The following is a 12,941-nucleotide window of genomic DNA, read 5'->3' on the forward strand; positions in this document are numbered from 1 at the left end:
ACAGTCAAGAATTGTTGCTTTGCATAAAGCTGGAAAGGGTTCAAATGATCTAGAAGACCTTAAATATATAAATAATAACAAAAAGATGATTTAGTACTATGGGTACTCTCACTAGAAGTGGTTGTCCAGTGATGATGACTCAAAGGACACACCGCAGAATGCTCAGTGAGGTAAAACAGATCCCTAGAGTAACAGATAAAGACTTGAAGGAATCATTGAAACATGTTAACATCTCCGTTCATCTACTGTACGGAAAACCGGCTAATCCCAAAGGGTTCACATACTTTTTCTTGCCATTGTATAAGTCTTGATGATTATATATGATTAGCAGTTAAAATGCATGTTCAGATCACCATCACTCGACATTTGGCTTCATAAAGATGATCATTAAAGCATCTTTATCTCTGATGGCCCATAAGACAGACGCTTTATCTACAATGATAAAATAATGTCTGTGTGACGAGGAGGAGGGCGGGGCCTTGAGTACGCACGCCCAGCCCCCAATCGGGCTAATCATCTGAGGAGGGGGATAATGGCAGCAGATGCCGTGTGTGGCTCTCTCTCTCCCAAACTGCCTTTATCCCCCTCCTCAGATGATTAGCCCGATTGGGGGTCCCACCATCGTCCTCATCACAGTCTGTTTGTGTAAAGCAGCCCACACATGAAAGTTAATGATGAAACTCAACAAATAACAACAGTACAGTGTGTGTGTGTGTGTGTTTGACAAATGGTCTAATTCTAAGTTAATTAAAACATTAAATAATTGCCGTACAGTACACAAGTCAATAAATCCTTAATACCGAAATGTCACTTCAGAAACCTCCAATTAATCTCCAAAGAGTCCCGAGATCTTCACACTTGTGTATTAACGATGAAACAGGAATGAATTGATCATCAGCTGCTGCAGTTCAGTTTAATGATCCTCAGAAACACGTTGACACAGAAGCGACACTGCGAGCTCAACGCAAAACCCACGATGCAGAACTGAAGCGTTTGACGTACAGCGGAACATGAAGGATCTACAGTAGACGCACTGACAGATTTAACGATGAAGATCTTCACTGGTGCATCCGAGATCTCAACACAAAATACTTCCACAGATTTACAGCGTGTAACTTGAAGAGAAACGTTCAGACGTCAGGCCAGAATGTCGCCTCTTTTGCTGCACCAGACGACGAGCACCACCATGGCGAGCGTGAGGAAGACGGGGATGAGGATGAGGAGGGTGAGCATGTCGTCGGGCGGGTCGACGTAAACGTGGCCCTCCGGCGTACAGTTGGAGAAGAAGTGTTTGTGGACGTCGATGATGAAACGTTCCACATCTGGGTTGGGCCAGAAGCAGCCGATGCGTTCGGTGTTGTTCTCCGTACAGAAGGAGAACACGTGATACTCTCTGAAACACACACAGATAAAACACCAATCATTCCCATTCGAGAGCTCTGACAGTCATCTCCATCACGACTCATAGTTCAGTGAGATGAGTTCAGACGAGTCACGTCTTTCGAGCCGCAGTTTGAGTCTACATCATAATCAAAGACGCTCACGTCTTGAACAGATGATCGTCCTCCTCATATATCTCTACGGTTCATACTGTAGTTCTCCATGTTACTCTGTTTGTGCTCTATTTCCTGTTTATTTCAACAGTTTCTCTAATAACCAGAAATAAATACAACACAAATATTGAGTCAATTTAAATGTCACTGAAGCCCACTTAAAGTCAGGACAGTCCCGTGACAAAGACCAAACCGCAGTGACACGTTTGATTGCGATTCATTTGGGGATATTTCAGTTATAATGTTTATTTTGCTGTTAATTATAAAGGGGAGATTTTTATATATTGGTACATTATGAAAATATTAATTTAACACATTTTATTTTTTAATTAGTTTTACATTATTTTATTGTGTAAAAGTATTAGCATAGTGGATAGCAACACTTGCCGAATAGAGGAAAAGATCGATATTGGATTGTTCAAACGAAGATTGCGATTAATCAGAAAATCGATATTTTAAAATGTTCCCATATTTGGTGGCATAAAATGTCATTGAGACGCGTGAACATAATGAAATCAATGTGTATTTAAACAAAACTGTATTAGTGTGTATGTGGCTGTAGGCTCAATCCTTGGGTTTATTGTACATATTTAATCAATATATGTTTCATTATGATTATTAGTTTAGTTGCATCATATCGATATTTTAGATCACCCAACCCCATTCATAAACCTAATCAACAATATCAAACATGTGTGGGGGGTTCTGAGTATCTCAGCGAGTATTGACACTGACTATCACACCTGGAGTCGCGAGTTTGGGTGTGCTGAGTAGTTAGGTCTCCTTAGCAACCAAATTGGCCCGGTTGCTAGGGAGGGTAGATTCACATGGGGTAACCTTCTCATGGTCACTATAATGTGAATCCAGTCATGTCTCCTTAGCAACCAAATTGGCCCGGTTGCTAGGGAGGGTAGAGTCACATGGGGTAACCTCCTCATGGTCACTATAATGTGAATCCAGTCAGGTCTCCTTAGCAACCAAATTGGCCCGGTTGCTAGGGAGGGTAGAGTCACATGGGGTAACCTCCTCATGGTCACTATAATGTGAATCCAGTCAGGTCTCCTTAGCAACCAAATTGGCCCGGTTGCTAGGGAGGGTAGAGTCACATGGGGTAACCTTCTCATGGTCACTATAATGTGAATCCAGTCAGGTCTCCTTAGCAACCAAATTGGCCCGGTTGATAGGGAGGGTAGAGTCACATGGGGTAACCTCCTCATGGTCACTATAATGTGAATCCAGTCAGGTCTCCTTAGCAACCAAATTGGCCCGGTTGCTAGGGAGGGTCGAGTCACATGGGGTAACCTCCTCGTGGTCACTATAATGTGGTTCTCGCTCTCGGTGGGGCGTGTGGTGAGTTGTGTGTGGATGACGCAGAGAATAGCGTGAAGCCTCCACACGTGCTACGTCTCCATGGTAACACGCTCAACAAGTCACGTGATAAGATGCACGGATTGACGGTCTCAGACGCGGAGGCAACTGAGATTCGTCCTCTGCCACCCGGATTGGGGCAAGTCACTACACCACCACGAGGACTTAGAGCACATTGGGTATTGGGCGTTACAAAATGTATTATACATTTATTGATAATAAATGTATAATATTTATATTTATTATATTTACGTTACACAATAATACAGATATTTTTAAACACCTAACCCCCCCACCCCTACGCCTAAATCTATCCCATAATATAATATAACCAACCAAACATATAAAAAGTCACGATTTATTCCACAAGTGCAAAATGAGTCCAAATGAGTCATGCTGAATCCTCTGAATCAAATGAACTGAAAGTCTTTGTATCCGTGACGGCGGTCACATGACACACGAGAGTCGATGACATCACTGACCTCACAGCTTTCATAGTGCTTGTTAAGGCGGTCATTTTAAATGTTTAAAAGTGAGTGATTTATGTGTACATTTACACCCCAAATCCTCATTCACATCATACAAATAAATCTCATTATTGAATTATTTCAAATGTGAATCATCTGCATAAACAGTTCATCCTCCCATGATGATGTGCACAACTGTGAGTCACAATGTGAGATGTGTTAATGTCTTAAATCTCGGCTTGATGTCCTTCGTGCAAAATCTGTGCAATATTATTATTTCTGTCAGCTCATCGTGTCTAGATCATGTACTACTATAAACACATTACTGCCAATCAGTCTTCAGACAGGAAGTGACATCACAATTCTGTGCTGATATTTATCAGTGATGAGAGTGTGTGTCTGTGTGTTCAGGGTCAGAAAAGTGCAGCTCATGTGTACTTGAATAAGGAAAGACTGAAATCTCAATAACGGTTGATCAAGATTACGATGAAAGAACATATTTCATATCAGCAGTCAAACCTGACGGAATCATAAATGCTGATTCTTCACTTCAGATTAAGCTAAACTGTTTCTTAGTCTGGTTCAGCTAATGCACATGTGCATTGTTGACTTGATTGACAGGTGATGTCAGTATCTAAAAGGTGATTGGCTGTTTTACCTGTAAGGCGGGACATTCACCATATTGGGCGTTTTAATTTCTCCCATTTATATTAAAACAAGTGCTCACTCGAGTGAATATTCTGTGAAATCACACACCATTGTTGCACTTATTATTCAGTCCCTCAGTTCACTGTACATGCACAAACACCTCAGAGGAACAATCCCATTAGAGACGTAATGATCCATATAGATGTACAGAACTCATTTCCCTTCTGTTCATATCCTGTGTGTTTTCTGCAGTCCACATCGCTGTCCACATATTTAATAATCATTCTCCAAAAACAAAGAAAAATCTGTCATCATTTACTCATTCTTATGTTGTTCCAAACCAGTATAAATCTTTTTCTTCCACAGAACACAAAGTTGTAAATCTCAGTCACCATTCACTTTCATTGTATGGGAAAACCTGCAGAGAAAGTGAATGGTGACTGAGGCTGAAAAAACTGGAGAACATCACATTTTGATGTTGTGATGTACCCTATAAACAGCAAGAGATTGTGATGTACCCTATGAAGTGTGTGAGGCTGATGTACCCTATGAAGTGTGTGAGGTTGATGTACCCTATGAGTGTGAGGTTGATGTACCCTATGAAGAGTGTGAGGTTGATGTACACTAATAAGAGTGTGAGGTTGATGTGCCCTATGAAGTGTGAGGTTGATGTGGCCTATGAGTGTGAGGTTGATGTGCCCTATGAAGAGTGTGAGGTTGATGTACCCTAATAAGAGTGTGAGGTTGATGTGCCCTATGAAGAGTGTGAGGTTGATGTACCCTAATAAGAGTGTGAGGTTGATGTGACCTATGAGTGTGAGGTTGATGTGACCTATGAGTGTGAGGTTGATGTGCCCTATGAAGAGTGTGAGGTTGATGTACCCTAATAAGAGTGTGAGGTTGATGTGACCTATGAGTGTGAGGTTGATGTACCTTATGAAGAGTGTGAGGTTGATGTACCCTAATAAGAGTGTGAGGTTGATGTACCCTAATAAGAGTGTGAGGTTGATGTGCCCTATGAAGAGTGTGAGGTTGATGTACCCTAATAAGAGTGTGAGGTTGATGTACCCTATGAGTGAATGGTTAATGTGCCCTATGAAGAGTGTGAGGTTGATGTACCCTAATAAGAGTGTGAGGCTGATGTGCCCTATGAGTGTGAGGTTGATGTGCCCTATGAGTGTGAGGTTGATGTACCCTAATAAGAGTGTGAAGTTGATGTACCCTATGAAGAGTGTGAGGTTGATGTACCCTATGAGTGTGAGGTTGATGTGCCCTATGAAGAGTGTGAGGTTGATGTACCCCATGAAGTGTGTGAGGTTCATGTGCCCTATGAGAGTGTGAGGTTGATGTACCCTATGAAGTGTGTGAGGTTCATGTGCCCTATGAAGAGTGTGAGATTGATGTGCCCTATGAGGAGTGTGAGGTTGATGTGCCCTATGAAGAGTGTGAGGTTGATGTACCCTATGAAGTGTGTGAGGTTGATGTACCCTATGAAGTGTGTGAGGTTCATGTGCCCTATGAAGAGTGTGAGGTTCATGTGCCCTATGAAGAGTGTGAGGTTGATGTGCCCTATGAGTGTGAGGTTGATGTGCCCTATGAAGAGTATGAGGTTGATGTACCCTATGAGTGTGAGGTTGATGTGCCCTATGAGAGTGTGAGGTTGATGTACCCTATGAAGAGTGTGAAGTTGATATGCCCTATGAGTGTGTGAGGTTGATGTACCCTATGAAGATTGTGAGGTTGATGTGCCCTATGAGTGTGTGAGGTTGATGTGCCCTATGAAGTGTGTGAGGTTGATGTACCATATGAAGTGTGTGAGGTTGATGTGCCCTATGAGAGTGTGAGGTTGATGTATCCTATGAGAGTGTGAGGTTGATGTACCCTATGAGTGTGAGGTTGATGTACCCTATGAAGTGTGTGAGGTTCATGTGCCCTATGAAGAGTGTGAGGTTCATGTGCCCTATGAGAGTGTGAGGTTGATGTACACTATGAAGAGTGTGAGATTGATGTGCCCTATGAGTGTGAGGTTGATGTACCCTATGAAGTGTGTGAGGTTCATGTGCCCTATGAAGAGTGTGAGGTTGATGTACCCTATGAGTGTGAGGTTGATGTGCCCTATGAAGTGTGTGAGGTTGATGTACCATATGAAGTGTGTGAGGTTGATGTGCCCTATGAGAGTGTGAGGTTGATGTACCCTATGAGAGTGTGAGGTTGATGTACCCTATGAGTGTGAGGTTGATGTACCCTATGAAGTGTGTGAGGTTCATGTGCCCTATGAAGAGTGTGAGATTGATGTGCCCTATGAGTGTGAGGTTCATGTGCCCTATGAGAGTGTGAGGTTGATGTACACTATGAAGAGTGTGAGATTGATGTGCCCTATGAGTGTGAGGTCGATGTACCCTATGAAGTGTGTGAGGCTCATGTGCCCTATGAAGAGTGTGAGGTTGATGTACCCTATGAAGTGTGTGAGGTTGATGTGCCCTATGAGAGTGTGAGGTTGCTGTACCTTATGAAGTGTGTGAGGTTCATGTGCCTTATGAAGTGTGTGAGGTTGATGTTCCCTATGAAGAGTGTGAGATTGTTGTGCCCTATGAGTGTGAGGTTGATGTGCCCTATGAGAGTGTGAGGTTGATGTACCCTATGAAGAGTGTGAGATTGATGTGCCCTATGAGTGTGAGGTTGATGTGCCCTATGAGTGTGTGAGGTTGATGTGCCCTATGAAGAGTGTGAGGTTGATGTGCCCTATGAGTGTGTGAGGTTGATGTGCCCTATGAGTGTGTGAGGTTGATGTGCCCTATGAAGAGTGTGAGGTTGATGTGCCCTATGAAGAGTGTGAGGTTCATGTGCCCTATGAGAGTGTGAGGTTGATGTACACTATGAAGAGTGTGAGATTGATGTGCCCTATGAGTGTGAGGTCGATGTACCCTATGAAGTGTGTGAGGCTCATGTGCCCTATGAAGAGGGTGAGGTTGATGTACCCTATGAAGTGTGTGAGGTTGATGTGCCCTATGAGAGTGTGAGGTTGCTGTACCTTATGAAGTGTGTGAGGTTCATGTGCCTTATGAAGTGTGTGAGGTTGATGTACCCTATGAAGAGTGTGAGATTGTTGTGCCCTATGAGTGTGTGAGGTTGATGTGCCCTATGAGAGTGTGAGGTTGATGTACCCTATGAAGAGTGTGAGATTGATGTGCCCTATGAGGTGTGAGGTTGATGTGCCCTATGAAGTGTGTGAGGTTGATGTGCCCTATGAAGTGTGTGAGGTTGATGTGCCCTATGAGTGTGTGAGGTTGATGTGCCCTATGAAGTGTGTGAGATTGATGTGCCCTATGAAGTGTGTGAGGTTGATGTGCCCTATGAAGAGTGTGAGATTGATGTGCCCTATGAGAGTGTGAGGTTGATGTACCCTATGAAGTGTGTGAGGTTGATGTGCCCTATGAAGTGTGTGAGGTTGATGTGCCCTATGAAGTGTGTGAGGTTGATGTACCCTATGAGTGTGTGAGGTTGATGTGCCCTATGAGAGTGTGAGGTTGATGTGCCCTATGAGAGTGTGAGGTTGATGTGCCCTATGAAGAGTGTGAGATTGATGTGCCCTATGAAGAGTGTGAGGTTGATGTGCCCTATGAAGAGTGTGAGATTGATGTGCCCTATGAAGAGTGTGAGGTTGATGTGCCCTATGAAGTGTGTGAGGTTGATGTGCCCTATGAAGTGTGTGAGGTTGATGTGCCCTATGAGTGTGTGAGGTTGATGTGCCCTATGAAGAGTGTGAGGTTGATGTGCCCTATGAAGAGTGTGAGGTTGATGTGCCCTATGAAGTGTGTGAGGTTGATGTACCCTATGAAGTGTGTGAGGTTGATGTACCCTATGAGTGTGTGAGGTTGATGTGCCCTATGAGAGTGTGAGGTTGATGTGCCCTATGAAGAGTGTGAGATTGATGTGCCCTATGAAGAGTGTGAGATTGATGTGCCCTATGAAGAGTGTGAGGTTGATGTGCCCTATGAAGTGTGTGAGGTTGATGTACCCTATGAAGTGTGTGAGGTTGATGTGCCCTATGAGTGTGTGAGGTTGATGTGCCCTATGAGAGTGTGAGGTTGATGTGCCCTATGAAGTGTGTGAGGTTGATGTGCCCTATGAGGTGTGAGGTTGATGTACCCTATGAAGAGTGTGAGATTGATGTGCCCTATGAGTGTGAGGTTGATGTACCCTATGAAGTGTGTGAGGTTGATGTGCCCTATGAAGAGTGTGAGGTTGATGTACCCTATGAAGAGTGTGAGATTGATGTGCCCTATGAGTGTGAGGTTGATGTGCCCTATGAGAGTGTGAGGTTGATGTACCCTATGAAGAGTGTGAGATTGATGTGCCCTATGAGTGTGAGGTTGATGTGCCCTATGAGTGTGTGAGGTTGATGTGCCCTATGAAGAGTGTGAGGTTGATGTGCCCTATGAGTGTGTGAGGTTGATGTGCCCTATGAGTGTGTGAGTTTGATGTGCCCTATGAAGAGTGTGAGGTTGATGTGCCCTATGAAGAGTGTGAGATTGATGTGCCCTATGAAGTGCATGAGGTTGATGTGTCCTATGAAGTGTGTGTGGCTGATGTGCCCTATGAGTGTGTGAGGTTGATGTGCCCTATGAAGAGTGTGAGATTGATGTGCCCTATGATGAGTTGATGTGCCCTATGAAGGTGTGAGGTTGATGTACCCTATGAAGAGTTGCATGAGGTTGATGTGCCCTATGAAGAGTGTGAGATTGATGTGCCCTATGAAGAGTGTGAGATTGATGTACCCTATGAAGTGTGTGAGGTTCATGTGCCCTTTGAAGTGTGTGAGGTTGATGTGCCCTATGAAGTGTGTGAGGTTGATGTACCCTATGAGTGTGTGAGGTTGATGTGCCCTGTGAGAGTGTGAGGTTGATGTGCCCTATGAGTGTGAGGTTGATGTGCCCTATGAAGAGTGTGAGATTGATGTGCCCTATGAAGAGTGTGAGGTTGATGTGCCCTATGAAGAGTGTGAGATTGATGTGCCCTATGAAGAGTGTGAGATTGATGTGCCCTATGAAGTGTGTGAGGTTGATGTGCCCTATGAAGTGTGTGTGGTTGATGTGCCCTATGAGTGTGTGAGGTTGATGTGCCCTATGAAGAGTGTGAGATTGATGTGCCCTATGAAGAGTGTGAGGTTGATGTGCCCTATGAAGTGTGTGAGGTTGATGTACCCTATGAAGTGTGTGAGGTTGATGTACCCTATGAGTGTGTGAGGTTGATGTGCCCTATGAGAGTGTGAGGTTGATGTACCCTATGAAGAGTGTGAGATTGATGTGCCCTATGAAGAGTGTGAGATTGATGTGCCCTATGAAGAGTGTGAGGTTGATGTGCCATCTGAAGTGTGTGAGGTTGATGTACCCTATGAAGTGTGTGAGGTTGATGTGCCCTATGAGAGTGTGAGGTTGATGTACCCTATGAGAGTGTGAGGTTGATGTACCCTATGAAGTGTGTGAGGTTCATGTGCCCTATGAGTGTGAGGTTGATGTACACTATGAAGAGTGTGAGATTGATGTGCCCTATGAGTGTGAGGTTGATGTACCCTATGAAGCGTGTGAGGTTCATGTGCACTATGAAGAGTGTGAGGTTGATGTACCCTATGAAGTGTGTGAGATTGATGTGCCCTATGAGTGTGAGGTTGATGTGCCCTATGAGAGTGTGAGGTTGATGTACCTTATGAAGAGTGTGAGATTGATGTGCCCTATGAGTGTGAGGTTGATGTGCCCTATGAGTGTGTGAGGTTGATGTGCCCTATGAAGAGTGTGAGGTTGATGTGCCCTATGAGTGTGTGAGGTTGATGTGCCCTATGAGTGTGTGAGGTTGATGTGCCCTATGAAGAGTGTGAGGTTGATGTGCCCTATGAAGAGTGTGAGATTGATGTGCCCTATGAAGTGCGTGAGGTTGATGTGCCCTATGAAGTGTGTGTAGCTGATGTGCCCTATGAGTGTGTGAGGTTGATGTGCCCTATGAAGAGTGTGAGATTGATGTGCCCTATGAGAGTGTGAGGTTGATGTACCCTATGAAGTGTGTGAGGTTCATGTGCCCTTTGAAGTGTGTGAGGTTGATGTGCCCTATGAAGTGTGTGAGGTTGATGTACCCTATGAGTGTGTGAGGTTGATGTGCCCTGTGAGAGTGTGAGGTTGATGTACCCTATGAAGAGTGTGAGATTGATGTGCCCTATGAGTGTGAGGTTGATGTGCCCTATGAAGAGTGTGAGATTGATGTGCCCTATGAAGAGTGTGAGATTGATGTGCCCTATGAAGAGTGTGAGATTGATGTGCCCTATGAAGTGTGTGAGGTTGATGTGCCCTATGAAGTGTGTGTGGTTGATGTGCCCTATGACTGTGTGTGGTTGATGTGCCCTATGAAGAGTGTGAGATTGATGTGCCCTATGAAGAGTGTGAGGTTGATGTGCCCTATGAAGTGTGTGAGGTTGATGTACCCTATGAAGTGTGTGAGGTTGATGTACCCTATGAGTGTGTGAGGTTGATGTGCCCTATGAGAGTGTGAGGTTGATGTACCCTATGAAGAGAGTGAGATTGATGTGCCCTATGAAGAGTGTGAGATTTATGTGCCCTATGAAGAGTGTGAGGTTGATGTGCCATCTGAAGTGTGTGAGGTTGATGTACCCTATGAAGTGTGTGAGGTTGATGTGCCCTATGAGAGTGTGAGGTTGATGTACCCTATGAGAGTGTGAGGTTGATGTACCCTATGAAGTGTGTGAGGGTCATGTGCCCTATGAAGAGTGTGAGATCGATGTGCCCTATGAGTGTGATGTTCATGTGCCCTATGAGAGTGTTAGGTTGATGTACACTATGAAGAGTGTGAGATTGATGTGCCCTATGAGTGTGAGGTTGATGTACCCTATGAAGTGTGTGAGGTTCATGTGCCCTATGAAGAGTGTGAGGTTGATGTACCCTATGAAGTGTGTGAGGTTGATGTGCCCTATGAGAGTGTGAGGTTGATGTACCTTATGAAGTGTGTGAGGTTGATGTGCACTATGAAGAGTGTGAGATTGATGTGCCCTATGAAGAGTGTGTGATTGATGTGCCCTATGAAGAGTGTGAGGTTGATGTGCCCTATGAGGAGTGTGAGATCGATGTGCCCTATGAAGTGTGTGAGGTTGATGTGCCCTATGAAGTGTGTGTGGTTGATGTGCCCTATGAAGAGTGTGAGATTGATGTGCCCTATGAAGTGTGTGAGGTTGATGTACCCTATGATGAGTGTGAGATTGATGTGCCCTATGAAGTGTGTGAGATTGATGTGCCCTATGAAGAGTGTGAGATTGATGTGCCCTATGAAGTGTGTGAGGTTGATGTGCCCTATGAGGAGTGTGAGATTGATGTGCCCTATGAAGTGTGTGAGGTTGATGTGCCCTATGAAGTGTGTGTGGTTGATGTGCCCTATGAAGAGTGTGAGATTGATGTGCCCTATGAAGTGTGTGAGGTTGATGTACCCTATGAAGAGTGTGAGATTGATGTGCCCTATGAAGAGTGTGAGGTTGATGTGCCCTATGAGGAGTGTGAGATTGATGTGCCCTATGAAGTGTGTGAGGTTGATGTGCCCTATGAAGTGTGTGTGTGGTTGATGTGCCCTATGAAGAGTGTGAGATTGATGTGCCCTATGAAGTGTGTGAGGTTGATGTACCCTATGAAGAGTGTGAGGTTGATGTGCCCTATGAAGTGTGTGTGGTTGATGTGCCCTATGAAGAGTGTGAGATTGATGTGCCCTATGAAGTGTGTGAGGTTGATGTGCCCTATGAAGAGTGTGAGGTTGATGTGCCCTATGAGAGTGTGAGGTTGATGTACCCTATGAAGTGTGTGTGATTGATGTGCCCTATGAAGAGTGTGAGACTGATGTGCCCTATGAAGTGTGTGAGGTTGATGTACCCTATGAAGAATGTGAGGTTGCATCTGTCGTGTGGATGAATGAGCTCCATGTCTCTTGTGAATCGTTCTCCACACTTCTGCATCTCCTGCAGCAGAACGGTGTTGTTGCACTGGAGGAATCGCGGTCGCTGTGTGAACGTAAACTCGCCGCCATCTGTAGCTGCACACACATCACAGGGAATGATAAAGAATCAGACATGATATAAAGAGTTCACTTGATGAAACGGAGTTTAATTGTACAATGCTGTTCTCACCTGATAAACCTCTCGTCATCAATGCGTTCACTGCAAACACACAAAGGGACAAATGTTTAGTGACCACATTGGGTCTGTCTCTATTCTTCTGTCTGAGATGGTGAAACACTAAACTATTTAACATTTCAGACTATTACACATTCACAGGTTCACAGGATGTTTCTCATAAACTGTAAAGTGTGTCTCGTCCAGCCCGACACAACAACACTGACTCAACCAATCGTGTGAGTTGGGGGCGGGACTATGTATTTAAATTAACCAATAGCAGACCGGGGGTGCATGAATAAAATCCTGCTTTTCTCTCTTCCTATGATATTTTACAAACCCACAGACACTGTTTATTCAGTACATTCATTTAAAGCCACTTCCTGTACACTAGTCGGTGTGATTCGTGAACTGTGATTGGTCGCTTTACATGTCCGTCAGATGATCTCATCCGGTGTAAGTGGGCACTTTCTGAGACTTTATGATTATCCCCTCTTTAAGAAGTCCAGATACGCAACACTAGTTCAGAAAAGACTTGAGATGCTGATTTTATTCAAGTGCCTCAATGAAAAATTCAGTGAATTTCACCAGAGAGAAATCTGTGAACTCTCTTTTAAAAGCACATTTGACTGAAAGAGTGAATATATCATTGAATGTTGTGGATGCTGGTCTCGATCAGTGTAAATGACCAGCATAAACCAGTCTGGAAACTGATCCCGGTCTCAGCTGGTCTGTGAAATGTGTGTG

General features: G+C 44.3%; 1 long non-coding RNA gene across 4 annotated transcripts; it reads left to right on the forward strand.

The window, feature by feature from the left end:
* The first annotated feature begins 7,170 nt into the window (after positions 1-7,170).
* Positions 7,171-9,214, forward strand: LOC127634629 (uncharacterized). 4 transcript variants are annotated; one of them, XR_007969383.1, is made up of 3 exons: positions 7,171-7,190; positions 8,281-8,594; positions 9,097-9,214. It is a non-coding gene; the product is annotated as an uncharacterized LOC127634629 (long non-coding RNA). The 4 variants fall into 4 exon arrangements; XR_007969384.1 differs by lacking the exon at positions 7,171-7,190 and adding an exon at positions 7,532-7,562; XR_007969382.1 differs by lacking the exon at positions 7,171-7,190 and adding an exon at positions 7,747-7,936.
* Positions 9,215-12,941: the final 3,727 nt, after the last annotated feature.

This window comes from Xyrauchen texanus, chromosome 41, assembly GCF_025860055.1.
Source record: "Xyrauchen texanus isolate HMW12.3.18 chromosome 41, RBS_HiC_50CHRs, whole genome shotgun sequence".
In the NCBI taxonomy this organism is placed as follows: domain Eukaryota; kingdom Metazoa; phylum Chordata; class Actinopteri; order Cypriniformes; family Catostomidae; genus Xyrauchen; species Xyrauchen texanus.